Consider the following 25,340-nt stretch of genomic DNA (forward strand, 5'->3'; position numbering starts at 1 on the left):
TTTGTCAAAACATGACACATCCCTAAAATCTGTCTTCTCATACAAATGTCTATAGCTTCAGAACGGTTTGACCTACAAAATAGTTTGCCCATTCTTTGGAAAGGGGAGACTCTCACAAACACAATGCTGTTCTCAGTTTTGCTCTACGACCCCCACAAGTGTCAAGGGACTCGTCTGAAGGTAACCTATGTCCCGGTAAAAGGACAGGTTTTTTAACCAAGGAAGAAATTAATACATGTTGTGCGATGCTGAACCCACTAGTGCAGAGCACAATGGATTAGCAGTCCATTGCCTTAATCACTTGTCCACCTGGTCCTGCGCTCCAGTGGTAGCAGTCGCCCCTCCAACCAGTTGCCCAAGATCCGCCTGTCTCACATTGTTAAAGGCTCTTCAAAAGGGCTCGTCCGGGATTTGAACCCAGGACCTCTCGCACCCAAAGCGAGAATCATACCCCTAGACCAACGAGCCATTTATTTCAAGACATTGTTTTGCAGTCGCCAGCAATGACGGTGAGAATATGCATTGACAGGTCGATGTTGCCAGGCCACAGTGGATCACGTGAGTGTTGGTGGTATACTTGTGAGCATAGCTATCTTCCAAGCAGTTGACCAGGTTTCAGTTCAAATACTCTGTAATTCATCTCCTGAGTCTTTCAGATTCAATCTTCATTAGCTGTAACAGCAAGAAACAAATGAAGAAAGAGCTAAATGTAGATTTTAACAATTAAAAAGTAGACATCAAAATCAATTGGATCTCATTTCATTTGATCCGATTGACGCACCGGTATGTGAATAAAAAAACAAAAAAACATTGGAATCTCTCAGTTTTAAATTAGAAATGTCACACATTTTGCACTGGATGCTTCTCAGTCCTACCATAACTGCTGATGTTACACCTCTGCATTTTTGGTGAAATGTGGCAGAGCGAGAGCAATGTTTGTCAAAACATGACACATCCCTAAAATCTGTCTTCTCATACAAATGTCTATAGCTTCAGAACGGTTTGACCTACAAAATAGTTTGCCCATTCTTTGGAAAGGGGAGACTCTCACAAACACAATGCTGTTCTCAGTTTTGCTCTACGACCCCCACAAATGTCAAGGGAATCGTCTGAAGGTAACCTATGTCCCGGTAAAAGGACAGGTTTTTTAACCAAGGAAGAAATTAATACATGTTGTGCGATGCTGAACCCACTAGTGCAGAGCACAATGGATTAGCAGTCCATTGCCTTAATCACTTGTCCACCTGGTCCTGCGCTCCAGTGGTAGCAGTCGCCCCTCCAACCAGTTGCCCAAGATCCGCCTGTCTCACATTGTTAAAGGCTCTTCAAAAGGGCTCGTCCGGGATTTGAACCCAGGACCTCTCGCACCCAAAGCGAGAATCATACCCCTAGACCAACGAGCCATTTATTTCAAGACATTGTTTTGCAGTCGCCAGCAATGACGGTGAGAATATGCATTGACAGGTCGATGTTGCCAGGCCACAGTGGATCACGTGAGTGTTGGTGGTATACTTGTGAGCATAGCTATCTTCCAAGCAGTTGACCAGGTTTCAGTTCAAATACTCTGTAATTCATCTCCTGAGTCTTTCAGATTCAATCTTCATTAGCTGTAACAGCAAGAAACAAATGAAGAAAGAGCTAAATATAGATTATAACAATTAAAAAGTAGACATCAAAATCAATTGGATCTCATTTCATTTGATCCGATTGACGCACCGGTATGTGAATAAAAAAACAAAAAAACATTGGAATCTCTCAGTTTTAAATTAGAAATGTCACACATTTTGCACTGGATGCTTCTCAGTCCTACCATAACTGCTGATGTTACACCTCTGCATTTTTGGTGAAATGTGGCAGAGCGAGAGCAATGTTTGTCAAAACATGACACATCCCTAAAATCTGTCTTCTCATACAAATGTCTATAGCTTCAGAACGGTTTGACCTACAAAATAGTTTGCCCATTCTTTGGAAAGGGGAGACTCTCACAAACACAATGCTGTTCTCAGTTTTGCTCTACGACCCCCACAAGTGTCAAGGGACTCGTCTGAAGGTAACCTATGTCCCGGTAAAAGGACAGGTTTTTTAACCAAGGAAGAAATTAATACATGTTGTGCGATGCTGAACCCACTAGTGCAGAGCACAATGGATTAGCAGTCCATTGCCTTAATCACTTGTCCACCTGGTCCTGCGCTCCAGTGGTAGCAGTCGCCCCTCCAACCAGTTGCCCAAGATCCGCCTGTCTCACATTGTTAAAGGCTCTTCAAAAGGGCTCGTCCGGGATTTGAACCCAGGACCTCTCGCACCCAAAGCGAGAATCATACCCCTAGACCAACGAGCCATTTATTTCAAGACATTGTTTTGCAGTCGCCAGCAATGACGGTGAGAATATGCATTGACAGGTCGATGTTGCCAGGCCACAGTGGATCACGTGAGTGTTGGTGGTATACTTGTGAGCATAGCTATCTTCCAAGCAGTTGACCAGGTTTCAGTTCAAATACTCTGTAATTCATCTCCTGAGTCTTTCAGATTCAATCTTCATTAGCTGTAACAGCAAGAAACAAATGAAGAAAGAGCTAAATGTAGATTTTAACAATTAAAAAGTAGACATCAAAATCAATTGGATCTCATTTCATTTGATCCGATTGACGCACCGGTATGTGAATAAAAAAACAAAAAAACATTGGAATCTCTCAGTTTTAAATTAGAAATGTCACACATTTTGCACTGGATGCTTCTCAGTCCTACCATAACTGCTGATGTTACACCTCTGCATTTTTGGTGAAATGTGGCAGAGCGAGAGCAATGTTTGTCAAAACATGACACATCCCTAAAATCTGTCTTCTCATACAAATGTCTATAGCTTCAGAACGGTTTGACCTACAAAATAGTTTGCCCATTCTTTGGAAAGGGGAGACTCTCACAAACACAATGCTGTTCTCAGTTTTGCTCTACGACCCCCACAAATGTCAAGGGAATCGTCTGAAGGTAACCTATGTCCCGGTAAAAGGACAGGTTTTTTAACCAAGGAAGAAATTAATACATGTTGTGCAATGCTGAACCCACTAGTGCAGAGCACAATGGATTAGCAGTCCATTGCCTTAATCACTTGTCCACCTGGTCCTGCGCTCCAGTGGTAGCAGTCGCCCCTCCAACCAGTTGCCCAAGATCCGCCTGTCTCACATTGTTAAAGGCTCTTCAAAAGGGCTCGTCCGGGATTTGAACCCAGGACCTCTCGCACCCAAAGCGAGAATCATACCCCTAGACCAACGAGCCATTTATTTCAAGACATTGTTTTGCAGTCGCCAGCAATGACGGTGAGAATATGCATTGACAGGTCGATGTTGCCAGGCCACAGTGGATCACGTGAGTGTTGGTGGTATACTTGTGAGCATAGCTATCTTCCAAGCAGTTGACCAGGTTTCAGTTCAAATACTCTGTAATTCATCTCCTGAGTCTTTCAGATTCAATCTTCATTAGCTGTAACAGCAAGAAACAAATGAAGAAAGAGCTAAATATAGATTATAACAATTAAAAAGTAGACATCAAAATCAATTGGATCTCATTTCATTTGATCCGATTGACGCACCGGTATGTGAATAAAAAAACAAAAAAACATTGGAATCTCTCAGTTTTAAATTAGAAATGTCACACATTTTGCACTGGATGCTTCTCAGTCCTACCATAACTGCTGATGTTACACCTCTGCATTTTTGGTGAAATGTGGCAGAGCGAGAGCAATGTTTGTCAAAACATGACACATCCCTAAAATCTGTCTTCTCATACAAATGTCTATAGCTTCAGAACGGTTTGACCTACAAAATAGTTTGCCCATTCTTTGGAAAGGGGAGACTCTCACAAACACAATGCTGTTCTCAGTTTTGCTCTACGACCCCCACAAGTGTCAAGGGACTCGTCTGAAGGTAACCTATGTCCCGGTAAAAGGACAGGTTTTTTAACCAAGGAAGAAATTAATACATGTTGTGCGATGCTGAACCCACTAGTGCAGAGCACAATGGATTAGCAGTCCATTGCCTTAATCACTTGTCCACCTGGTCCTGCGCTCCAGTGGTAGCAGTCGCCCCTCCAACCAGTTGCCCAAGATCCGCCTGTCTCACATTGTTAAAGGCTCTTCAAAAGGGCTCGTCCGGGATTTGAACCCAGGACCTCTCGCACCCAAAGCGAGAATCATACCCCTAGACCAACGAGCCATTTATTTCAAGACATTGTTTTGCAGTCGCCAGCAATGACGGTGAGAATATGCATTGACAGGTCGATGTTGCCAGGCCACAGTGGATCACGTGAGTGTTGGTGGTATACTTGTGAGCATAGCTATCTTCCAAGCAGTTGACCAGGTTTCAGTTCAAATACTCTGTAATTCATCTCCTGAGTCTTTCAGATTCAATCTTCATTAGCTGTAACAGCAAGAAACAAATGAAGAAAGAGCTAAATGTAGATTTTAACAATTAAAAAGTAGACATCAAAATCAATTGGATCTCATTTCATTTGATCCGATTGACGCACCGGTATGTGAATAAAAAAACAAAAAAACATTGGAATCTCTCAGTTTTAAATTAGAAATGTCACACATTTTGCACTGGATGCTTCTCAGTCCTACCATAACTGCTGATGTTACACCTCTGCATTTTTGGTGAAATGTGGCAGAGCGAGAGCAATGTTTGTCAAAACATGACAGATCCCTAAAATCTGTCTTCTCATACAAATGTCTATAGCTTCAGAACGGTTTGACCTACAAAATAGTTTGCCCATTCTTTGGAAAGGGGAGACTCTCACAAACACAATGCTGTTCTCAGTTTTGCTCTACGACCCCCACAAGTGTCAAGGGACTCGTCTGAAGGTAACCTATGTCCCGGTAAAAGGACAGGTTTTTTAACCAAGGAAGAACTTAATACATGTTGTGCGATGCTGAACCCACTAGTGCAGAGCACAATGGATTAGCAGTCCATTACCTTAATCACTTGTCCACCTGGTCCTGCGCTCCAGTGGTAGCAGTCGCCCCTCCAACCAGTTGCCCAAGATCCGCCTGTATTGTTAAAGGCTCTTCAAAAGGGCTCGTCCGGGATTTGAACCCGGGACCTCTCGCACCCAAAGCGAGAATCATACCCCTAGACCAACGAGCCATTTATTTCAAGACATTGTTTTGCAGTCGCCAGCAATGACGGTGAGAATATGCATTGACAGGTCGATGTTGCCAGGCCACAGTGGATCACGTGAGTGTTGGTGGTATACTTGTGAGCATAGCTATCTTCCAAGCAGTTGACCAGGTTTCAGTTCAAATACTCTGTAATTCATCTCCTGAGTCTTTCAGATTCAATCTTCATTAGCTGTAACAGCAAGAAACAAATGAAGAAAGAGCTAAATATAGATTATAACAATTAAAAAGTAGACATCAAAATCAATTGGATCTCATTTCATTTGATCCGATTGACGCACCGGTATGTGAATAAAAAAACAAAAAAACATTGGAATCTCTCAGTTTTAAATTAGAAATGTCACACATTTTGCACTGGATGCTTCTCAGTCCTACCATAACTGCTGATGTTACACCTCTGCATTTTTGGTGAAATGTGGCAGAGCGAGAGCAATGTTTGTCAAAACATGACACATCCCTAAAATCTGTCTTCTCATACAAATGTCTATAGCTTCAGAACGGTTTGACCTACAAAATAGTTTGCCCATTCTTTGGAAAGGGGAGACTCTCACAAACACAATGCTGTTCTCAGTTTTGCTCTACGACCCCCACAAATGTCAAGGGAATCGTCTGAAGGTAACCTATGTCCCGGTAAAAGGACAGGTTTTTTAACCAAGGAAGAAATTAATACATGTTGTGCGATGCTGAACCCACTAGTGCAGAGCACAATGGATTAGCAGTCCATTGCCTTAATCACTTGTCCACCTGGTCCTGCGCTCCAGTGGTAGCAGTCGCCCCTCCAACCAGTTGCCCAAGATCCGCCTGTCTCACATTGTTAAAGGCTCTTCAAAAGGGCTCGTCCGGGATTTGAACCCAGGACCTCTCGCACCCAAAGCGAGAATCATACCCCTAGACCAACGAGCCATTTATTTCAAGACATTGTTTTGCAGTCGCCAGCAATGACGGTGAGAATATGCATTGACAGGTCGATGTTGCCAGGCCACAGTGGATCACGTGAGTGTTGGTGGTATACTTGTGAGCATAGCTATCTTCCAAGCAGTTGACCAGGTTTCAGTTCAAATACTCTGTAATTCATCTCCTGAGTCTTTCAGATTCAATCTTCATTAGCTGTAACAGCAAGAAACAAATGAAGAAAGAGCTAAATATAGATTATAACAATTAAAAAGTAGACATCAAAATCAATTGGATCTCATTTCATTTGATCCGATTGACGCACCGGTATGTGAATAAAAAAACAAAAAAACATTGGAATCTCTCAGTTTTAAATTAGAAATGTCACACATTTTGCACTGGATGCTTCTCAGTCCTACCATAACTGCTGATGTTACACCTCTGCATTTTTGGTGAAATGTGGCAGAGCGAGAGCAATGTTTGTCAAAACATGACACATCCCTAAAATCTGTCTTCTCATACAAATGTCTATAGCTTCAGAACGGTTTGACCTACAAAATAGTTTGCCCATTCTTTGGAAAGGGGAGACTCTCACAAACACAATGCTGTTCTCAGTTTTGCTCTACGACCCCCACAAGTGTCAAGGGACTCGTCTGAAGGTAACCTATGTCCCGGTAAAAGGACAGGTTTTTTAACCAAGGAAGAAATTAATACATGTTGTGCGATGCTGAACCCACTAGTGCAGAGCACAATGGATTAGCAGTCCATTGCCTTAATCACTTGTCCACCTGGTCCTGCGCTCCAGTGGTAGCAGTCGCCCCTCCAACCAGTTGCCCAAGATCCGCCTGTCTCACATTGTTAAAGGCTCTTCAAAAGGGCTCGTCCGGGATTTGAACCCAGGACCTCTCGCACCCAAAGCGAGAATCATACCCCTAGACCAACGAGCCATTTATTTCAAGACATTGTTTTGCAGTCGCCAGCAATGACGGTGAGAATATGCATTGACAGGTCGATGTTGCCAGGCCACAGTGGATCACGTGAGTGTTGGTGGTATACTTGTGAGCATAGCTATCTTCCAAGCAGTTGACCAGGTTTCAGTTCAAATACTCTGTAATTCATCTCCTGAGTCTTTCAGATTCAATCTTCATTAGCTGTAACAGCAAGAAACAAATGAAGAAAGAGCTAAATGTAGATTTTAACAATTAAAAAGTAGACATCAAAATCAATTGGATCTCATTTCATTTGATCCGATTGACGCACCGGTATGTGAATAAAAAAACAAAAAAACATTGGAATCTCTCAGTTTTAAATTAGAAATGTCACACATTTTGCACTGGATGCTTCTCAGTCCTACCATAACTGCTGATGTTACACCTCTGCATTTTTGGTGAAATGTGGCAGAGCGAGAGCAATGTTTGTCAAAACATGACACATCCCTAAAATCTGTCTTCTCATACAAATGTCTATAGCTTCAGAACGGTTTGACCTACAAAATAGTTTGCCCATTCTTTGGAAAGGGGAGACTCTCACAAACACAATGCTGTTCTCAGTTTTGCTCTACGACCCCCACAAGTGTCAAGGGACTCGTCTGAAGGTAACCTATGTCCCGGTAAAAGGACAGGTTTTTTAACCAAGGAAGAACTTAATACATGTTGTGCGATGCTGAACCCACTAGTGCAGAGCACAATGGATTAGCAGTCCATTACCTTAATCACTTGTCCACCTGGTCCTGCGCTCCAGTGGTAGCAGTCGCCCCTCCAACCAGTTGCCCAAGATCCGCCTGTATTGTTAAAGGCTCTTCAAAAGGGCTCGTCCGGGATTTGAACCCGGGACCTCTCGCACCCAAAGCGAGAATCATACCCCTAGACCAACGAGCCATTTATTTCAAGACATTGTTTTGCAGTCGCCAGCAATGACGGTGAGAATATGCATTGACAGGTCGATGTTGCCAGGCCACAGTGGATCACGTGAGTGTTGGTGGTATACTTGTGAGCATAGCTATCTTCCAAGCAGTTGACCAGGTTTCAGTTCAAATACTCTGTAATTCATCTCCTGAGTCTTTCAGATTCAATCTTCATTAGCTGTAACAGCAAGAAACAAATGAAGAAAGAGCTAAATATAGATTATAACAATTAAAAAGTAGACATCAAAATCAATTGGATCTCATTTCATTTGATCCGATTGACGCACCGGTATGTGAATAAAAAAACAAAAAAACATTGGAATCTCTCAGTTTTAAATTAGAAATGTCACACATTTTGCACTGGATGCTTCTCAGTCCTACCATAACTGCTGATGTTACACCTCTGCATTTTTGGTGAAATGTGGCAGAGCGAGAGCAATGTTTGTCAAAACATGACACATCCCTAAAATCTGTCTTCTCATACAAATGTCTATAGCTTCAGAACGGTTTGACCTACAAAATAGTTTGCCCATTCTTTGGAAAGGGGAGACTCTCACAAACACAATGCTGTTCTCAGTTTTGCTCTACGACCCCCACAAGTGTCAAGGGACTCGTCTGAAGGTAACCTATGTCCCGGTAAAAGGACAGGTTTTTTAACCAAGGAAGAAATTAATACATGTTGTGCGATGCTGAACCCACTAGTGCAGAGCACAATGGATTAGCAGTCCATTGCCTTAATCACTTGTCCACCTGGTCCTGCGCTCCAGTGGTAGCAGTCGCCCCTCCAACCAGTTGCCCAAGATCCGCCTGTATTGTTAAAGGCTCTTCAAAAGGGCTCGTCCGGGATTTGAACCCGGGACCTCTCGCACCCAAAGCGAGAATCATACCCCTAGACCAACGAGCCATTTATTTCAAGACATTGTTTTGCAGTCGCCAGCAATGACGGTGAGAATATGCATTGACAGGTCGATGTTGCCAGGCCACAGTGGATCACGTGAGTGTTGGTGGTATACTTGTGAGCATAGCTATCTTCCAAGCAGTTGACCAGGTTTCAGTTCAAATACTCTGTAATTCATCTCCTGAGTCTTTCAGATTCAATCTTCATTAGCTGTAACAGCAAGAAACAAATGAAGAAAGAGCTAAATATAGATTATAACAATTAAAAAGTAGACATCAAAATCAATTGGATCTCATTTCATTTGATCCGATTGACGCACCGGTATGTGAATAAAAAAACAAAAAAACATTGGAATCTCTCAGTTTTAAATTAGAAATGTCACACATTTTGCACTGGATGCTTCTCAGTCCTACCATAACTGCTGATGTTACACCTCTGCATTTTTGGTGAAATGTGGCAGAGCGAGAGCAATGTTTGTCAAAACATGACACATCCCTAAAATCTGTCTTCTCATACAAATGTCTATAGCTTCAGAACGGTTTGACCTACAAAATAGTTTGCCCATTCTTTGGAAAGGGGAGACTCTCACAAACACAATGCTGTTCTCAGTTTTGCTCTACGACCCCCACAAGTGTCAAGGGACTCGTCTGAAGGTAACCTATGTCCCGGTAAAAGGACAGGTTTTTTAACCAAGGAAGAAATTAATACATGTTGTGCGATGCTGAACCCACTAGTGCAGAGCACAATGGATTAGCAGTCCATTGCCTTAATCACTTGTCCACCTGGTCCTGCGCTCCAGTGGTAGCAGTCGCCCCTCCAACCAGTTGCCCAAGATCCGCCTGTCTCACATTGTTAAAGGCTCTTCAAAAGGGCTCGTCCGGGATTTGAACCCAGGACCTCTCGCACCCAAAGCGAGAATCATACCCCTAGACCAACGAGCCATTTATTTCAAGACATTGTTTTGCAGTCGCCAGCAATGACGGTGAGAATATGCATTGACAGGTCGATGTTGCCAGGCCACAGTGGATCACGTGAGTGTTGGTGGTATACTTGTGAGCATAGCTATCTTCCAAGCAGTTGACCAGGTTTCAGTTCAAATACTCTGTAATTCATCTCCTGAGTCTTTCAGATTCAATCTTCATTAGCTGTAACAGCAAGAAACAAATGAAGAAAGAGCTAAATATAGATTATAACAATTAAAAAGTAGACATCAAAATCAATTGGATCTCATTTCATTTGATCCGATTGACGCACCGGTATGTGAATAAAAAAACAAAAAAACATTGGAATCTCTCAGTTTTAAATTAGAAATGTCACACATTTTGCACTGGATGCTTCTCAGTCCTACCATAACTGCTGATGTTACACCTCTGCATTTTTGGTGAAATGTGGCAGAGCGAGAGCAATGTTTGTCAAAACATGACACATCCCTAAAATCTGTCTTCTCATACAAATGTCTATAGCTTCAGAACGGTTTGACCTACAAAATAGTTTGCCCATTCTTTGGAAAGGGGAGACTCTCACAAACACAATGCTGTTCTCAGTTTTGCTCTACGACCCCCACAAGTGTCAAGGGACTCGTCTGAAGGTAACCTATGTCCCGGTAAAAGGACAGGTTTTTTAACCAAGGAAGAAATTAATACATGTTGTGCGATGCTGAACCCACTAGTGCAGAGCACAATGGATTAGCAGTCCATTGCCTTAATCACTTGTCCACCTGGTCCTGCGCTCCAGTGGTAGCAGTCGCCCCTCCAACCAGTTGCCCAAGATCCGCCTGTCTCACATTGTTAAAGGCTCTTCAAAAGGGCTCGTCCGGGATTTGAACCCAGGACCTCTCGCACCCAAAGCGAGAATCATACCCCTAGACCAACGAGCCATTTATTTCAAGACATTGTTTTGCAGTCGCCAGCAATGACGGTGAGAATATGCATTGACAGGTCGATGTTGCCAGGCCACAGTGGATCACGTGAGTGTTGGTGGTATACTTGTGAGCATAGCTATCTTCCAAGCAGTTGACCAGGTTTCAGTTCAAATACTCTGTAATTCATCTCCTGAGTCTTTCAGATTCAATCTTCATTAGCTGTAACAGCAAGAAACAAATGAAGAAAGAGCTAAATGTAGATTTTAACAATTAAAAAGTAGACATCAAAATCAATTGGATCTCATTTCATTTGATCCGATTGACGCACCGGTATGTGAATAAAAAAACAAAAAAACATTGGAATCTCTCAGTTTTAAATTAGAAATGTCACACATTTTGCACTGGATGCTTCTCAGTCCTACCATAACTGCTGATGTTACACCTCTGCATTTTTGGTGAAATGTGGCAGAGCGAGAGCAATGTTTGTCAAAACATGACACATCCCTAAAATCTGTCTTCTCATACAAATGTCTATAGCTTCAGAACGGTTTGACCTACAAAATAGTTTGCCCATTCTTTGGAAAGGGGAGACTCTCACAAACACAATGCTGTTCTCAGTTTTGCTCTACGACCCCCACAAGTGTCAAGGGACTCGTCTGAAGGTAACCTATGTCCCGGTAAAAGGACAGGTTTTTTAACCAAGGAAGAACTTAATACATGTTGTGCGATGCTGAACCCACTAGTGCAGAGCACAATGGATTAGCAGTCCATTACCTTAATCACTTGTCCACCTGGTCCTGCGCTCCAGTGGTAGCAGTCGCCCCTCCAACCAGTTGCCCAAGATCCGCCTGTATTGTTAAAGGCTCTTCAAAAGGGCTCGTCCGGGATTTGAACCCGGGACCTCTCGCACCCAAAGCGAGAATCATACCCCTAGACCAACGAGCCATTTATTTCAAGACATTGTTTTGCAGTCGCCAGCAATGACGGTGAGAATATGCATTGACAGGTCGATGTTGCCAGGCCACAGTGGATCACGTGAGTGTTGGTGGTATACTTGTGAGCATAGCTATCTTCCAAGCAGTTGACCAGGTTTCAGTTCAAATACTCTGTAATTCATCTCCTGAGTCTTTCAGATTCAATCTTCATTAGCTGTAACAGCAAGAAACAAATGAAGAAAGAGCTAAATATAGATTATAACAATTAAAAAGTAGACATCAAAATCAATTGGATCTCATTTCATTTGATCCGATTGACGCACCGGTATGTGAATAAAAAAACAAAAAAACATTGGAATCTCTCAGTTTTAAATTAGAAATGTCACACATTTTGCACTGGATGCTTCTCAGTCCTACCATAACTGCTGATGTTACACCTCTGCATTTTTGGTGAAATGTGGCAGAGCGAGAGCAATGTTTGTCAAAACATGACACATCCCTAAAATCTGTCTTCTCATACAAATGTCTATAGCTTCAGAACGGTTTGACCTACAAAATAGTTTGCCCATTCTTTGGAAAGGGGAGACTCTCACAAACACAATGCTGTTCTCAGTTTTGCTCTACGACCCCCACAAGTGTCAAGGGACTCGTCTGAAGGTAACCTATGTCCCGGTAAAAGGACAGGTTTTTTAACCAAGGAAGAAATTAATACATGTTGTGCGATGCTGAACCCACTAGTGCAGAGCACAATGGATTAGCAGTCCATTGCCTTAATCACTTGTCCACCTGGTCCTGCGCTCCAGTGGTAGCAGTCGCCCCTCCAACCAGTTGCCCAAGATCCGCCTGTCTCACATTGTTAAAGGCTCTTCAAAAGGGCTCGTCCGGGATTTGAACCCAGGACCTCTCGCACCCAAAGCGAGAATCATACCCCTAGACCAACGAGCCATTTATTTCAAGACATTGTTTTGCAGTCGCCAGCAATGACGGTGAGAATATGCATTGACAGGTCGATGTTGCCAGGCCACAGTGGATCACGTGAGTGTTGGTGGTATACTTGTGAGCATAGCTATCTTCCAAGCAGTTGACCAGGTTTCAGTTCAAATACTCTGTAATTCATCTCCTGAGTCTTTCAGATTCAATCTTCATTAGCTGTAACAGCAAGAAACAAATGAAGAAAGAGCTAAATGTAGATTTTAACAATTAAAAAGTAGACATCAAAATCAATTGGATCTCATTTCATTTGATCCGATTGACGCACCGGTATGTGAATAAAAAAACAAAAAAACATTGGAATCTCTCAGTTTTAAATTAGAAATGTCACACATTTTGCACTGGATGCTTCTCAGTCCTACCATAACTGCTGATGTTACACCTCTGCATTTTTGGTGAAATGTGGCAGAGCGAGAGCAATGTTTGTCAAAACATGACAGATCCCTAAAATCTGTCTTCTCATACAAATGTCTATAGCTTCAGAACGGTTTGACCTACAAAATAGTTTGCCCATTCTTTGGAAAGGGGAGACTCTCACAAACACAATGCTGTTCTCAGTTTTGCTCTACGACCCCCACAAGTGTCAAGGGACTCGTCTGAAGGTAACCTATGTCCCGGTAAAAGGACAGGTTTTTTAACCAAGGAAGAACTTAATACATGTTGTGCGATGCTGAACCCACTAGTGCAGAGCACAATGGATTAGCAGTCCATTACCTTAATCACTTGTCCACCTGGTCCTGCGCTCCAGTGGTAGCAGTCGCCCCTCCAACCAGTTGCCCAAGATCCGCCTGTATTGTTAAAGGCTCTTCAAAAGGGCTCGTCCGGGATTTGAACCCGGGACCTCTCGCACCCAAAGCGAGAATCATACCCCTAGACCAACGAGCCATTTATTTCAAGACATTGTTTTGCAGTCGCCAGCAATGACGGTGAGAATATGCATTGACAGGTCGATGTTGCCAGGCCACAGTGGATCACGTGAGTGTTGGTGGTATACTTGTGAGCATAGCTATCTTCCAAGCAGTTGACCAGGTTTCAGTTCAAATACTCTGTAATTCATCTCCTGAGTCTTTCAGATTCAATCTTCATTAGCTGTAACAGCAAGAAACAAATGAAGAAAGAGCTAAATGTAGATTTTAACAATTAAAAAGTAGACATCAAAATCAATTGGATCTCATTTCATTTGATCCGATTGACGCACCGGTATGTGAATAAAAAAACAAAAAAACATTGGAATCTCTCAGTTTTAAATTAGAAATGTCACACATTTTGCACTGGATGCTTCTCAGTCCTACCATAACTGCTGATGTTACACCTCTGCATTTTTGGTGAAATGTGGCAGAGCGAGAGCAATGTTTGTCAAAACATGACAGATCCCTAAAATCTGTCTTCTCATACAAATGTCTATAGCTTCAGAACGGTTTGACCTACAAAATAGTTTGCCCATTCTTTGGAAAGGGGAGACTCTCACAAACACAATGCTGTTCTCAGTTTTGCTCTACGACCCCCACAAGTGTCAAGGGACTCGTCTGAAGGTAACCTATGTCCCGGTAAAAGGACAGGTTTTTTAACCAAGGAAGAAATTAATACATGTTGTGCGATGCTGAACCCACTAGTGCAGAGCACAATGGATTAGCAGTCCATTGCCTTAATCACTTGTCCACCTGGTCCTGCGCTCCAGTGGTAGCAGTCGCCCCTCCAACCAGTTGCCCAAGATCCGCCTGTCTCACATTGTTAAAGGCTCTTCAAAAGGGCTCGTACGGGATTTGAACCCGGGACCTCTCGCACCCAAAGCGAGAATCATAGCCCTAGACCAACGAGCCATTTATTTCAAGACATTGTTTTGCAGTCGCCAGCAATGACGGTGAGAATATGCATTGACAGGTCGATGTTGCCAGGCCACAGTGGATCACGTGAGTGTTGGTGGTATACTTGTGAGCATAGCTATCTTCCAAGCAGTTTACCAGGTTTCAGTTCAAATACTCTGTAATTCATCTCCTGAGTCTTTCAGATTCAATCTTCATTAGCTGTAACAGCAAGAAACAAATGAAGAAAGAGCTAAATGTAGATTTTAACAATTAAAAAGTAGACATCAAAATCAATTGGATCTCATTTCATTTGATCCGATTGACGCACCGGTATGTGAATAAAAAAACAAAAAAACATTGGAATCTCTCAGTTTTAAATTAGAAATGTCACACATTTTGCACTGGATGCTTCTCAGTCCTACCATAACTGCTGATGTTACACCTCTGCATTTTTGGTGAAATGTGGCAGAGCGAGAGCAATGTTTGTCAAAACATGACACATCCCTAAAATCTGTATTCTCATACAAATGTCTATAGCTTCAGAACGGTTTGACCTACAAAATAGTTTGCCCATTCTTTGGAAAGGGGAGACTCTCACAAACACAATGCTGTTCTCAGTTTTGCTCTACGACCCCCACAAGTGTCAAGGGACTCGTCTGAAGGTAACCTATGTCCCGGTAAAAGGACAGGTTTTTTAACCAAGGAAGAAATTAATACATGTTGTGCGATGCTGAACCCACTAGTGCAGAGCACAATGGATTAGCAGTCCATTACCTTAATCACTTGTCCACCTGGTCCTGCGCTCCAGTGGTAGCAGTCGCCCCTCCAACCAGTTGCCCAAGATCCGCCTGTCTCACATTGTTAAAGGCTCTTCAAAAGGGCTCGTCTGGGATTTGAACCCGGGACCTCTCGCACCCAAAGCGAGAATAGACCAACGAGCCATTTATTTCAAGACATTGTTTTGCAGTCGCCAGCAATGACGGTGAGAATATGCATTGACAGGTCGATGTTGCCAGGCCACTGTGGATCACGTGAGTGTTGGTGGTATACTTGTGAGCATAGCTATCTTCCAAGCAGTTGACCAGGTTTCAGTTCAAATACTCTGTAATTCATCTCCTGAGTCTTTCAGATTCAATCTTCATTAGCTGTAACAGCAAGAAACAAATGAAGAAAGAGCTAAATATAGATTATAACAATTAAAAAGTAGACATCAAAATCAATTGGATCTCATTTCATTTGATCCGATTGACGCACCGGTATGTGAATAAAAAAACAAAAAAACATTGGAATCTCTCAGTTTTAAATTAGAAATGTCACACATTTTGCACTGGATGCTTCTCAGTCCTACCATAACTGCTGATGTTACACCTCTGCATTTTTGGTGAAATGTGGCAGAGCGAGAGCAATGTTTGTCAAAACATGACACATCCCTAAAATCTGTCTTCTCATACAAATGTCTATAGCTTCAGAACGGTTTGACCTACAAAATAGTTTGCCCATTCTTTGGAAAGGGGAGACTCTCACAAACACAATGCTGTTCTCAGTTTTGCTCTACGACCCCCACAAGTGTCAAGGGACTCGTCTGAAGGTAACCTATGTCCCGGTAAAAGGACAGGTTTTTTAACCAAGGAAGAAATTAATACATGTTGTGCGATGCTGAACCCACTAGTGCAGAGCACAATGGATTAGCAGTCCATTACCTTAATCACTTGTCCACCTGGTCCTGCGCTCCAGTGGTAGCAGTCGCCCCTCCAACCAGTTGCCCAAGATCCGCCTGTCTCACATTGTTAAAGGCTCTTCAAAAGGGCTCGTCCGGGATTTGAACCCGGGACCTCTCGCACCCAAAGCGAGAATAGACCAACGAGCCATTTATTTCAAGACATTGTTTTGCAGTCGCCAGCAATGACGGTGAGAATATGCATTGACAGGTCGATGTTGCCAGGCCACTGTGGATCACGTGAGTGTTGGTGGTATACTTGTGAGCATAGCTATCTTCCAAGCAGTTGACCAGGTTTCAGTTCAAATACTCTGTAATTCATCTCCTGAGTCTTTCAGATTCAATCTTCATTAGCTGTAACAGCAAGAAACAAATGAAGAAAGAGCTAAATATAGATTATAACAATTAAAAAGTAGACATCAAAATCAATTGGATCTCATTTCATTTGATCCGATTGACGCACCGGTATGTGAATAAAAAAACAAAAAAACATTGGAATCTCTCAGTTTTAAATTAGAAATGTCACACATTTTGCACTGGATGCTTCTCAGTCCTACCATAACTGCTGATGTTACACCTCTGCATTTTTGGTGAAATGTGGCAGAGCGAGAGCAATGTTTGTCAAAACATGACACATCCCTAAAATCTGTCTTCTCATACAAATGTCTATAGCTTCAGAACGGTTTGACCTACAAAATAGTTTGCCCATTCTTTGGAAAGGGGAGACTCTCACAAACACAATGCTGTTCTCAGTTTTGCTCTACGACCCCCACAAGTGTCAAGGGACTCGTCTGAAGGTAACCTATGTCCCGGTAAAAGGACAGGTTTTTTAACCAAGGAAGAAATTAATACATGTTGTGCGATGCTGAACCCACTAGTGCAGAGCACAATGGATTGGCAGTCCATTGCCTTAATCACTTGTCCACCTGGTCCTGCGCTCCAGTGGTAGCAGTCGCCCCTCCAACCAGTTGCCCAAGATCCGCCTGTATTGTTAAAGGCTCTTCAAAAGGGCTCGTCCGGGATTTGAACCCGGGACCTCTCGCACCCAAAGCGAGAATCATACCCCTAGACCAACGAGCCATTTATTTCAAGACATTGTTTTGCAGTCGCCAGCAATGACGGTGAGAATATGCATTGACAGGTCGATGTTGCCAGGCCACAGTGGATCACGTGAGTTTTGGTGGTATACTTGTGAGCATAGCTATCTTCCAAGCAGTTGACCAGGTTTCAGTTCAAATACTCTGTAATTCATCTGCTGAGTCTTTCAGATTCAATCTTCATTAGCTGTAACAGCAAGAAACAAATGAAGAAAGAGCTAAATGTAGATCTTAACAATTAAAAAGTAGACATCAAAATCAATTGGATCTCATTTCATTTGATCCGATTGACGCACCGGTATGTGAATAAAAAAACAAAAAAACATTGGAATCTCTCAGTTTTAAATTAGAAATGTCACACATTTTGCACTGGATGCTTCTCAGTCCTACCATAACTGCTGATGTTACACCTGTGCATTTTTGGTGAAATGTGGCAGAGCGAGAGCAATGTTTGTCAAAACATGACACATCCCTAAAATCTGTCTTCTCATACAAATGTCTATAGCTTCAGAACGGTTTGACCTACAAAATAGTTTGCCCATTCTTTGGAAAGGGGAGACTCTCACAAACACAATGCTGTTCTCAGTTTTGCTCTACGACCCCCACAAGTGTCAAGGGACTCGTCTGAAGGTAACCTATGTCCCGGTAAAAGGACAGGTTTTTTAACCAAGGAAGAAATTAATACATGTTGTGCGATGCTGAACCCACTAGTGCAGAGCACAATGGATTAGCAGTCCATTGCCTTAATCACTTGTCCACCTGGTCCTGCGCTCCAGTGGTAGCAGTCGCCCCTCCAACCAGTTGCCCAAGATCCGCCTGTCTCACATTGTTAAAGGCTCTTCAAAAGGGCTCGTCCGGGATTTGAACCCAGGACCTCTCGCACCCAAAGCGAGAATCATACCCCTAGACCAACGAGCCATTTATTTCAAGACATTGTTTTGCAGTCGCCAGCAATGACGGTGAGAATATGCATTGACAGGTCGATGTTGCCAGGCCACAGTGGATCACGTGAGTGTTGGTGGTATACTTGTGAGCATAGCTATCTTCCAAGCAGTTGACCAGGTTTCAGTTCAAATACTCTGTAATTCATCTCCTGAGTCTTTCAGATTCAATCTTCATTAGCTGTAACAGCAAGAAACAAATGAAGAAAGAGCTAAATGTAGATTTTAACAATTAAAAAGTAGACATCAAAATCAATTGGATCTCATTTCATTTGATCCGATTGACGCACCGGTATGTGAATAAAAAAACAAAAAAACATTGGAATCTCTCAGTTTTAAATTAGAAATGTCACACATTTTGCACTGGATGCTTCTCAGTCCTACCATAACTGCTGATGTTACACCTCTGCATTTTTGGTGAAATGTGGCAGAGCGAGAGCAATGTTTGTCAAAACATGACACATCCCTAAAATCTGTCTTCTCATACAAATGTCTATAGCTTCAGAACGGTTTGACCTACAAAATAGTTTGCCCATTCTTTGGAAAGGGGAGACTCTCACAAACACAATGCTGTTCTCAGTTTTGCTCTACGACCCCCACAAATGTCAAGGGAATCGTCTGAAGGTAACCTATGTCCCGGTAAAAGGACAGGTTTTTTAACCAAGGAAGAAATTAATACATGTTGTGCGATGCTGAACCCACTAGTGCAGAGCACAATGGATTAGCAGTCCATTGCCTTAATCACTTGTCCACCTGGTCCTGCGCTCCAGTGGTAGCAGTCGCCCCTCCAACCAGTTGCCCAAGATCCGCCTGTCTCACATTGTTAAAGGCTCTTCAAAAGGGCTCGTCCGGGATTTGAACCCAGGACCTCTCGCACCCAAAGCGAGAATCATACCCCTAGACCAACGAGCCATTTATTTCAAGACATTGTTTTGCAGTCGCCAGCAATGACGGTGAGAATATGCATTGACAGGTCGATGTTGCCAGGCCACAGTGGATCACGTGAGTGTTGGTGGTATACTTGTGAGCATAGCTATCTTCCAAGCAGTTGACCAGGTTTCAGTTCAAATACTCTGTAATTCATCTCCTGAGTCTTTCAGATTCAATCTTCATTAGCTGTAACAGCAAGAAACAAATGAAGAAAGAGCTAAATATAGATTATAACAATTAAAAAGTAGACATCAAAATCAATTGGATCTCATTTCATTTGATCCGATTGACGCACCGGTATGTGAATAAAAAAACAAAAAAACATTGGAATCTCTCAGTTTTAAATTAGAAATGTCACACATTTTGCACTGGATGCTTCTCAGTCCTACCATAACTGCTGATGTTACACCTCTGCATTTTTGGTGAAATGTGGCAGAGCGAGAGCAATGTTTGTCAAAACATGACACATCCCTAAAATCTGTCTTCTCATACAAATGTCTATAGCTTCAGAACGGTTTGACCTACAAAATAGTTTGCCCATTCTTTGGAAAGGGGAGACTCTCACAAACACAATGCTGTTCTCAGTTTTGCTCTACGACCCCCACAAGTGTCAAGGGACTCGTCTGAAGGTAACCTATGTCCCGGTAAAAGGACAGGTTTTTTAACCAAGGAAGAAATTAATACATGTTGTGCGATGCTGAACCCACTAGTGCAGAGCACAATGGATTAGCAGTCCATTGCCTTAATCACTTGTCCACCTGGTCCTGCGCTCCAGTGGTAGCAGTCGCCCCTCCAACCAGTTGCCCAAGATCCGCCTGTCTCACATTGTTAAAGGCTCTTCAAAAGGGCTCGTCCGGGATTTGAACCCAGGACCTCTCGCACCCAAAGCGAGAATCATACCCCTAGACCAACGAGCCATTTATTTCAAGACATTGTTTTGCAGTCGCCAGCAATGACGGTGAGAATATGCATTGACAGGTCGATGTTGCCAGGCCACAGTGGATCACGTGAGTGTTGGTGGTATACTTGTGAGCATAGCTATCTTCCAAGCAGTTGACCAGGTTTCAGTTCAAATACTCTGTAATTCATCTCCTGAGTCTTTCAGATTCAATCTTCATTAGCTGTAACAGCAAGAAACAAATGAAGAAAGAGCTAAATATAGATTATAACAATTAAAAAGTAGACATCAAAATCAATTGGATCTCATTTCATTTGATCCGATTGACGCACCGGTATGTGAATAAAAAAACAAAAAAACATTGGAATCTCTCAGTTTTAAATTAGAAATGTCACACATTTTGCACTGGATGCTTCTCAGTCCTACCATAACTGCTGATGTTACACCTCTGCATTTTTGGTGAAATGTGGCAGAGCGAGAGCAATGTTTGTCAAAACATGACACATCCCTAAAATCTGTCTTCTCATACAAATGTCTATAGCTTCAGAACGGTTTGACCTACAAAATAGTTTGCCCATTCTTTGGAAAGGGGAGACTCTCACAAACACAATGCTGTTCTCAGTTTTGCTCTACGACCCCCACAAGTGTCAAGGGACTCGTCTGAAGGTAACCTATGTCCCGGTAAAAGGACAGGTTTTTTAACCAAGGAAGAAATTAATACATGTTGTGCGATGCTGAACCCACTAGTGCAGAGCACAATGGATTAGCAGTCCATTGCCTTAATCACTTGTCCACCTGGTCCTGCGCTCCAGTGGTAGCAGTCGCCCCTCCAACCAGTTGCCCAAGATCCGCCTGTCTCACATTGTTAAAGGCTCTTCAAAAGGGCTCGTCCGGGATTTGAACCCAGGACCTCTCGCACCCAAAGCGAGAATCATACCCCTAGACCAACGAGCCATTTATTTCAAGACATTGTTTTGCAGTCGCCAGCAATGACGGTGAGAATATGCATTGACAGGTCGATGTTGCCAGGCCACAGTGGATCACGTGAGTGTTGGTGGTATACTTGTGAGCATAGCTATCTTCCAAGCAGTTGACCAGGTTTCAGTTCAAATACTCTGTAATTCATCTCCTGAGTCTTTCAGATTCAATCTTCATTAGCTGTAACAGCAAGAAACAAATGAAGAAAGAGCTAAATGTAGATTTTAACAATTAAAAAGTAGACATCAAAATCAATTGGATCTCATTTCATTTGATCCGATTGACGCACCGGTATGTGAATAAAAAAACAAAAAAACATTGGAATCTCTCAGTTTTAAATTAGAAATGTCACACATTTTGCACTGGATGCTTCTCAGTCCTACCATAACTGCTGATGTTACACCTCTGCATTTTTGGTGAAATGTGGCAGAGCGAGAGCAATGTTTGTCAAAACATGACAGATCCCTAAAATCTGTCTTCTCATACAAATGTCTATAGCTTCAGAACGGTTTGACCTACAAAATAGTTTGCCCATTCTTTGGAAAGGGGAGACTCTCACAAACACAATGCTGTTCTCAGTTTTGCTCTACGACCCCCACAAGTGTCAAGGGACTCGTCTGAAGGTAACCTATGTCCCGGTAAAAGGACAGGTTTTTTAACCAAGGAAGAACTTAATACATGTTGTGCGATGCTGAACCCACTAGTGCAGAGCACAATGGATTAGCAGTCCATTACCTTAATCACTTGTCCACCTGGTCCTGCGCTCCAGTGGTAGCAGTCGCCCCTCCAACCAGTTGCCCAAGATCCGCCTGTATTGTTAAAGGCTCTTCAAATGGGCTCGTCCGGGATTTGAACCCGGGACCTCTCGCACCCAAAGCGAGAATCATACCCCTAGACCAACGAGCCATTTATTTCAAGACATTGTTTTGCAGTCGCCAGCAATGACGGTGAGAATATGCATTGACAGGTCGATGTTGCCAGGCCACAGTGGATCACGTGAGTGTTGGTGGTATACTTGTGAGCATAGCTATCTTCCAAGCAGTTGACCAGGTTTCAGTTCAAATACTCTGTAATTCATCTCCTGAGTCTTTCAGATTCAATCTTCATTAGCTGTAACAGCAAGAAACAAATGAAGAAAGAGCTAAATATAGATTATAACAATTAAAAAGTAGACATCAAAATCAATTGGATCTCATTTCATTTGATCCGATTGACGCACCGGTATGTGAATAAAAAAACAAAAAAACATTGGAATCTCTCAGTTTTAAATTAGAAATGTCACACATTTTGCACTGGATGCTTCTCAGTCCTACCATAACTGCTGATGTTACACCTCTGCATTTTTGGTGAAATGTGGCAGAGCGAGAGCAATGTTTGTCAAAACATGACACATCCCTAAAATCTGTCTTCTCATACAAATGTCTATAGCTTCAGAACGGTTTGACCTACAAAATAGTTTGCCCATTCTTTGGAAAGGGGAGACTCTCACAAACACAATGCTGTTCTCAGTTTTGCTCTACGACCCCCACAAGTGTCAAGGGACTCGTCTGAAGGTAACCTATGTCCCGGTAAAAGGACAGGTTTTTTAACCAAGGAAGAAATTAATACATGTTGTGCGATGCTGAACCCACTAGTGCAGAGCACAATGGATTAGCAGTCCATTGCCTTAATCACTTGTCCACCTGGTCCTGCGCTCCAGTGGTAGCAGTCGCCCCTCCAACCAGTTGCCCAAGATCCGCCTGTCTCACATTGTTAAAGGCTCTTCAAAAGGGCTCGTCCGGGATTTGAACCCAGGACCTCTCGCACCCAAAGCGAGAATCATACCCCTAGACCAACGAGCCATTTATTTCAAGACATTGTTTTGCAGTCGCCAGCAATGACGGTGAGAATATGCATTGACAGGTCGATGTTGCCAGGCCACATGTGGATCACGTGAGTGTTGGTGGTATACTTGTGAGCATAGCTATCTTCCAAGCAGTTGACCAGGTTTCAGTTCAAATACTCTGTAATTCATCTCCTGAGTCTTTCAGATTCAATCTTCATTAGCTGTAACAGCAAGAAACAAATGAAGAAAGAGCTAAATGTAGATTTATAACAATTAAAAAGTAGACATCAAAATCAATTGGATCTCATTTCATTTGATCCGATTGACGCACCGGTATGTGAATAAAAAAACAAAAAAACATTGGAATCTCTCAGTTTTAAATTAGAAATGTCACACATTTTGCACTGGATGCTTCTCAGTCCTACCATAACTGCTGATGTTACACCTCTGCATTTTTGGTGAAATGTGGCAGAGCGAGAGCAATGTTTGTCAAAACATGACAGATCCCTAAAATCTGTCTTCTCATACAAATGTCTATAGCTTCAGAACGGTTTGACCTACAAAATAGTTTGCCCATTCTTTGGAAAGGGGAGACTCTCACAAACACAATGTTGTTCTCAGTTTTGCTCTACGACCCCCACAAGTGTCAAGGGACTCGTCTGAAGGTAACCTATGTCCCGGTAAAAGGACAGGTTTTTTAACCAAGGAAGAAATTAATACATGTTGTGCGATGCTGAACCCACTAGTGCAGAGCACAATGGATTAGCAGTCCATTACCTTAATCACTTGTCCACCTGGTCCTGCGCTCCAGTGGTAGCAGTCGCCCCTCCAACCAGTTGCCCAAGATCCGCCTGTATTGTTAAAGGCTCTTCAAAAGGGCTCGTCCGGGATTTGAACCCGGGACCTCTCGCACCCAAAGCGAGAATCATACCCCTAGACCAACGAGCCATTTATTTCAAGACATTGTTTTGCAGTCGCCAGCAATGACGGTGAGAATATGCATTGACAGGTCGATGTTGCCAGGCCACAGTGGATCACGTGAGTGTTGGTGGTATACTTGTGAGCATAGCTATCTTCCAAGCAGTTGACCAGGTTTCAGTTCAAATACTCTGTAATTCATCTCCTGAGTCTTTCAGATTCAATCTTCATTAGCTGTAACAGCAAGAAACAAATGAAGAAAGAGCTAAATGTAGATTTTAACAATTAAAAAGTAGACATCAAAATCAATTGGATCTCATTTCATTTGATCCGATTGACGCACCGGTATGTGAATAAAAAACAAAAAAACATTGGAATCTCTCAGTTTTAAATTAGAAATGTCACACATTTTGCACTGGATGCTTCTCAGTCCTACCATAACTGCTGATGTTACACCTCTGCATTTTTGGTGAAATGTGGCAGAGCGAGAGCAATGTTTGTCAAAACATGACAGATCCCTAAAATCTGTCTTCTCATACAAATGTCTATAGCTTCAGAACGGTTTGACCTACAAAATAGTTTGCCCATTCTTTGGAAAGGGGAGACTCTCACAAACACAATGCTGTTCTCAGTTTTGCTCTACGACCCCCACAAGTGTCAAGGGACTCGTCTGAAGGTAACCTATGTCCCGGTAAAAGGACAGGTTTTTTAACCAAGGAAGAAATTAATACATGTTGTGCGATGCTGAACCCACTAGTGCAGAGCACAATGGATTAGCAGTCCATTGCCTTAATCACTTGTCCACCTGGTCCTGCGCTCCAGTGGTAGCAGTCGCCCCTCCAACCAGTTGCCCAAGATCCGCCTGTCTCACATTGTTAAAGGCTCTTCAAAAGGGCTCGTACGGGATTTGAACCCGGGACCTCTCGCACCCAAAGCGAGAATCATAGCCCTAGACCAACGAGCCATTTATTTCAAGACATTGTTTTGCAGTCGCCAGCAATGACGGTGAGAATATGCATTGACAGGTCGATGTTGCCAGGCCACAGTGATCACGTGAGTGTTGGTGGTATACTTGTGAGCATAGCTATCTTCCAAGCAGTTTACCAGGTTTCAGTTCAAAATACTCTGTAATTCCATCTCCTGAGTCTTTTCAGATTCAATCTTCATTAGCTGTAACAGCCAAGAAACAAATGAAGAAAGAGCTAAATGTAGATTTTAACAATTAAAAAGTAGACATCAAAATCAATTGGATCTCATTTCATTTGATCCGATTGACGCACCGGTATGTGAATAAAAAAACAAAAAAACATTGGAATCTCTCAGTTTTAAATTAGAAATGTCACACATTTTGCACTGGATGCTTCTCATCCTACCATAACTGCTGATGTTACACCTCTGCATTTTTGGTGAAATGTGGCAGAGCGAGCGAGAGCAATGTTTGTCAAAACATGACACATCCCTAAAATCTGTATTCTCATACAAATGTCTATAGCTTCAGAACGCGGTTTGACCTACAAAATAGTTTGCCATTCTTGGAAAGGGGAGACTCTCAAAACACACAATGCTGTTCTCAGTTTTGCTCT

General features: G+C 42.6%; 23 non-coding genes across 23 annotated transcripts; all 23 read right to left on the bottom strand.

The window, feature by feature from the left end:
* Positions 1 to 396: 396 nt before the first annotated feature.
* Positions 397 to 468, bottom strand: trnap-ugg. The gene has a single exon. It is a non-coding gene; the product is annotated as a tRNA-Pro (tRNA).
* Positions 469 to 1,331: 863 nt separating this feature from the next.
* trnap-ugg lies at positions 1,332 to 1,403 on the bottom strand. Its single transcript has one exon. It is a non-coding gene; the product is annotated as a tRNA-Pro (tRNA).
* Positions 1,404 to 2,266: 863 nt separating this feature from the next.
* On the bottom strand, positions 2,267 to 2,338 carry trnap-ugg. The gene has a single exon. It is a non-coding gene; the product is annotated as a tRNA-Pro (tRNA).
* An 863-nt stretch (positions 2,339 to 3,201) lies between these two features.
* On the bottom strand, positions 3,202 to 3,273 carry trnap-ugg. Its single transcript has one exon. It is a non-coding gene; the product is annotated as a tRNA-Pro (tRNA).
* Positions 3,274 to 4,136: 863 nt separating this feature from the next.
* On the bottom strand, positions 4,137 to 4,208 carry trnap-ugg. The gene has a single exon. It is a non-coding gene; the product is annotated as a tRNA-Pro (tRNA).
* An 858-nt stretch (positions 4,209 to 5,066) lies between these two features.
* Positions 5,067 to 5,138, bottom strand: trnap-ugg. Its single transcript has one exon. It is a non-coding gene; the product is annotated as a tRNA-Pro (tRNA).
* Positions 5,139 to 6,001: 863 nt separating this feature from the next.
* trnap-ugg lies at positions 6,002 to 6,073 on the bottom strand. The gene has a single exon. It is a non-coding gene; the product is annotated as a tRNA-Pro (tRNA).
* Positions 6,074 to 6,936: 863 nt separating this feature from the next.
* On the bottom strand, positions 6,937 to 7,008 carry trnap-ugg. The gene has a single exon. It is a non-coding gene; the product is annotated as a tRNA-Pro (tRNA).
* Positions 7,009 to 7,866: 858 nt separating this feature from the next.
* Positions 7,867 to 7,938, bottom strand: trnap-ugg. The gene has a single exon. It is a non-coding gene; the product is annotated as a tRNA-Pro (tRNA).
* An 858-nt stretch (positions 7,939 to 8,796) lies between these two features.
* trnap-ugg lies at positions 8,797 to 8,868 on the bottom strand. The gene has a single exon. It is a non-coding gene; the product is annotated as a tRNA-Pro (tRNA).
* An 863-nt stretch (positions 8,869 to 9,731) lies between these two features.
* Positions 9,732 to 9,803, bottom strand: trnap-ugg. Its single transcript has one exon. It is a non-coding gene; the product is annotated as a tRNA-Pro (tRNA).
* An 863-nt stretch (positions 9,804 to 10,666) lies between these two features.
* On the bottom strand, positions 10,667 to 10,738 carry trnap-ugg. Its single transcript has one exon. It is a non-coding gene; the product is annotated as a tRNA-Pro (tRNA).
* Positions 10,739 to 11,596: 858 nt separating this feature from the next.
* Positions 11,597 to 11,668, bottom strand: trnap-ugg. Its single transcript has one exon. It is a non-coding gene; the product is annotated as a tRNA-Pro (tRNA).
* An 863-nt stretch (positions 11,669 to 12,531) lies between these two features.
* Positions 12,532 to 12,603, bottom strand: trnap-ugg. Its single transcript has one exon. It is a non-coding gene; the product is annotated as a tRNA-Pro (tRNA).
* Positions 12,604 to 13,461: 858 nt separating this feature from the next.
* trnap-ugg lies at positions 13,462 to 13,533 on the bottom strand. Its single transcript has one exon. It is a non-coding gene; the product is annotated as a tRNA-Pro (tRNA).
* A 3,645-nt stretch (positions 13,534 to 17,178) lies between these two features.
* On the bottom strand, positions 17,179 to 17,250 carry trnap-ugg. The gene has a single exon. It is a non-coding gene; the product is annotated as a tRNA-Pro (tRNA).
* Positions 17,251 to 18,113: 863 nt separating this feature from the next.
* On the bottom strand, positions 18,114 to 18,185 carry trnap-ugg. The gene has a single exon. It is a non-coding gene; the product is annotated as a tRNA-Pro (tRNA).
* An 863-nt stretch (positions 18,186 to 19,048) lies between these two features.
* On the bottom strand, positions 19,049 to 19,120 carry trnap-ugg. Its single transcript has one exon. It is a non-coding gene; the product is annotated as a tRNA-Pro (tRNA).
* Positions 19,121 to 19,983: 863 nt separating this feature from the next.
* On the bottom strand, positions 19,984 to 20,055 carry trnap-ugg. Its single transcript has one exon. It is a non-coding gene; the product is annotated as a tRNA-Pro (tRNA).
* An 863-nt stretch (positions 20,056 to 20,918) lies between these two features.
* trnap-ugg lies at positions 20,919 to 20,990 on the bottom strand. The gene has a single exon. It is a non-coding gene; the product is annotated as a tRNA-Pro (tRNA).
* Positions 20,991 to 21,848: 858 nt separating this feature from the next.
* On the bottom strand, positions 21,849 to 21,920 carry trnap-ugg. The gene has a single exon. It is a non-coding gene; the product is annotated as a tRNA-Pro (tRNA).
* Positions 21,921 to 22,783: 863 nt separating this feature from the next.
* trnap-ugg lies at positions 22,784 to 22,855 on the bottom strand. The gene has a single exon. It is a non-coding gene; the product is annotated as a tRNA-Pro (tRNA).
* Positions 22,856 to 23,715: 860 nt separating this feature from the next.
* On the bottom strand, positions 23,716 to 23,787 carry trnap-ugg. Its single transcript has one exon. It is a non-coding gene; the product is annotated as a tRNA-Pro (tRNA).
* Between the last annotated feature and the right edge of the window lie 1,553 nt (positions 23,788 to 25,340).

The sequence above is a fragment of the Oncorhynchus mykiss genome, unplaced genomic scaffold (assembly GCF_013265735.2).
Source record: "Oncorhynchus mykiss isolate Arlee unplaced genomic scaffold, USDA_OmykA_1.1 un_scaffold_356, whole genome shotgun sequence".
NCBI classification, from domain to species: Eukaryota; Metazoa; Chordata; class Actinopteri; order Salmoniformes; family Salmonidae; genus Oncorhynchus; species Oncorhynchus mykiss.